Raw genomic sequence first — 3,907 nt, forward strand, 5'->3', positions numbered from 1 at the left:
ATTTTGGTCTGTTCGCTAGTTTCTTTTTGACTTGGAAGATGGCGAGTTGTTGAGATTGTGCGTCTTTGATTTCAGCCACCTCCTTTGAAGAAGGTGAGAGGAGCAGATTTTGATGAGGATCCAGTTCCACCTCCTGCTTATAAATTGGTTTGAGGAATCACAGAAATTGACCCCAGTGAGGAATTGAATTCATTTGACAAATTCCATTTTCCACTCCCTGAGACACATTTCCGTGCACGCACCCTTTGTTGAATGTGTGTATGTCTCCCTCATGGCCTCCCTTCTCTTCTTTCTCGTCTTTCTTTAACCCTACCTAAAACTACAACTACTGGATTTGCTAGAGGACGTTGTTGGTGGGTCGGTGGGTGGGTGCCTCCATTATATTTGAGTTGTCTTGTCTGGTTCTATTGTGCAATTTGCCACTTCCAAAAAGATCAAGAACTCTTGAGCTTGGCTGGTAACTCTTGGGTTCTCTTAGTCCTCTCCCCCTCTCAGTTCTCGCTCTAGTATCTCTTATCAAACCATCTCAAGAGCACCACAGAAAAATTCTCTCACATATTGAATGTCTCCCTTGAGATCTCAAATCAGCTGCAATGTTCACGGATCTTGTTCAAACACTGGCTGAAAAATAAAACCTACTGATTGAACGTTGACCCCTTTTGTTAATACTCTGGTATAGCTGGTAAAGACATTCGTTTATCTTTATATGTAAGAGCATACTCAATCGGTTTACAGGTGACGCCCAAATTAGCCAAAAGTACCATCAGAGCCATCCGCTATCCCAAAATCGGCAGTGCTCATGAGGTACTTAGACGAACTTGTCAGACTGGCATGGTATTTTGGCCCAGGGCTCTGAAATTACTGCACACAAAATGTACAGTACTACTTCAAGGAAAAGCTCATTTTGAAGAGAACGGAATTTCTTGCAGGCGTGATATATTTTTAACATAAAACAAAACCTTGCACACGTATTTTAGATAACTGTGTGTGGCTTCAAAGCTCTTTATGGTATGTTGCAATCAATTAAGTTTAGAAGGCCCAGAAGCGGTCGGCATTTGAGTTGCATGTAGCAAAATTGACAATGAAATGAAGTTATTCCATAAGAAAAACTAGTTTTGTCGAAAAAAAAAAGAGATCGACGAAAGCCACACGATCAAGTGAGACAGAAGCCAGGGAAGTTGATTTTTTGTCGTGAGTGTCTCTCCGCTTCTAGTTTTCCTGTTTATCGCCATCTTGTGCTAGGTCCTTCCTTCCTTCTCCTCCTTCTCCTCGTCGTCCTCGTCCTCCTCCTCCTCCTCTGAGGGAAAACGAGTCTCCGCCCCTTTCATTTGAGCAGCAACTCTTGACTTGGCTCTTTCTTCCAATTGCCTTTCCCCTGAGGGGGAAATGAGTAGGAAGGTGGAATATTCCCCCCTTCTCATCCGCTTTCCTCCCCCACAAAGAATTAAGCCTGGAGATTGGGGGAAAAAAAGAGAGGACCAAGACGGAAGAAGAAAAAGCTCTCTTTTCGACTCGTTAAGCCGAAGAAGAATAACATGCTTGTTTTGCTTCAGTAACCCGCCTAATCCTGCCTCCTCATCTCGCGCTACGCCTCGATTCTGCTCTGTTAACTATTGAGGCAAGGGATCCTATTTTCATTACAGCTCTCCGGACACTGACCAAAGTCCCCGCCGCTCTACCACCACAATTGGACTGGGATGGATATTGGAATAGTCAGTCAATGTTACTCCATGCACATTCATTTGAGACTTAAACGAGGGCTCTCCAAAGAGCAAATATTTTGCTTCCATATGCAAAGCAGTCAAGGAACCGAGAGCGCCTCGGCAGATATCCAGAATAGTTATTGTACTGTGCTTGTACGTACGATTGAGCGAGCATCTGCCCCATGGATTCAATGAAACCATTCTCCCACATTAATATTCTCGTAGACAGGTTGAACGAAGGGGAAAACCATGGATCCGACAGCTAGAGCTCCCACCTCCAACGTTTCAACGGGCGACAAATTCTTCGCCTTTGGCCGATTCATCGTTTGAATCATGGGTTCTGGTCGATCCAGACCCAACTCTCTTTCCTGTATGGTCAACATGTATGCACTATATACTTTACTCACACATACATACATGTACAATAGATAGGAGGTTCGGCGGTGAACCGCCTATGATATCATCACATTACGTCGACTGAATATTTCACTTCGTCCAAATCAACATTACTCAATAAACCCTGGTTTGAATGGAAAAAAGCCTGTTAGGCTAATACGTTAGCCAAGACCATTACTGGCTTCAATAGGCTTTGGGGACCAACTCATTCTTTTATGATCATTTATCTTATTTGGCTTTCTATGCTAAAAGCCTCCACATTTTACTACGATATGGTTGATTGTTCTGGTGGCCATTTTAGTTCACATTTTTTCACTGCGACATGACACATAATCCAAGTAAAGAGTGTTTTAGGGTGTTCCAAGATTCGAGTAGACTCAGCCTGGAGTTGAAAGAGAGCTTTAATTAAAGGTCAAAACCTGAGGCACGTTTCAAAAGAACCACTTTCCCATGACAGCGAGATGTGAGGAGTGTGGTCTGCCTATTCATAATGAGCATCAACCCTAAAGACAAAAGCTCATTCAAGGCTCTCGGACAGCTGGTCGGTTCCTGATGATGGCATTATAAATGTCATTTGTTGATCCCAGGTGAGCAAAAAAACAATGCTTAATTCTGAGCATGCGCCCGCTACTATGGCGTTAAATGGAAAAAAACGATCCCTTCTCACTTGTCGTGTCGCCTGCGAGCGTGTCCCCAATAAAACAAACTTGACGAGATTTGCTTAATTGCCCCTCAAAGATTTCATAATGAAGATGGTTAATTTGGTATGCGTTGCGAACTGCGACACCCTTTTCGTGTCGTCGATGTGAGAGGAGCTCCTTGACTTTTCATGGACTCGTTATACTGTATACAACAGAAGGGACTTGTTGGCATGAGCCTGTGTATAGAATAATAAACGTCACAGATTTCTGTCACATCTAGATTGACATCCCGAACTCCTCACTACATCTAAGGTGAACGATGTACCTTTTGCATTATAGCCCGGCATAGCAAGCAAGTAAAAACAAAGCTACTTTACAACAAGATTAATGTTTAAGAAAATCGGATCTGCGTCTAGGTAAATCTATTATTGTTGGCAGGGTTCGCCATGAGATTTGAGCACTTAGGAAGTGGTTAGTTGCTCATGAGCGATCATCCATCAGAGCTACCACACAAGAAGCCAAAACAAATTGGGACAAATCGCGAAGCCATCCAAGAAATCGTCCGTTCCAAATGCACCACCGAATGCCATTAATTTTGCCCACTTTCGTTTGATCAGCCAACCCAACATGAAAGAGTCGTGAAAAATTGTAAACATATGTGACAATGAATGACCCACAGAGTCAAGCAGACAGTTCAGTCGAGATCGGGGGGGAAGGAGGAGAAGTTCTTTCATTGGAGCTGAGATCAAACACCATGATTTTGAACCAACCGCACATGGACCACCCAAGCCAACTTGGGCATCAGTGTTGCCGTCACCCCTGAGTTATACTGGTTCAGACACAATTGCCAATGTCTTATATTAGGTTTACACCAATCAAAGAGGGTCCACTCACTTAAGAGCCATGCCAAGCCTCAGGAGTGAACTTTAGCCAGTTACCCAATGCGTTGGAACTGCCACAGAACTACAGAGGTTCAGCCCAACTATGTTATACTGTAATGCTATTTTCAGAGATTTGTCTGATATGAGAAATCTTTTGTCCCCTATTCAAATGAGCTTGCGAGTGGCTTGTTGGCAATGCATGCTTCCTAGCTTGCCATGCTTGCTTGCGTGCTTGCTTGGCTGACGATTTCCCCCCCAAATGTGATACCCACATAAGCAGACCATT

Source organism: Tigriopus californicus, chromosome 5 (genome assembly GCF_007210705.1).
Source record: "Tigriopus californicus strain San Diego chromosome 5, Tcal_SD_v2.1, whole genome shotgun sequence".
NCBI classification, from domain to species: Eukaryota; Metazoa; Arthropoda; class Copepoda; order Harpacticoida; family Harpacticidae; genus Tigriopus; species Tigriopus californicus.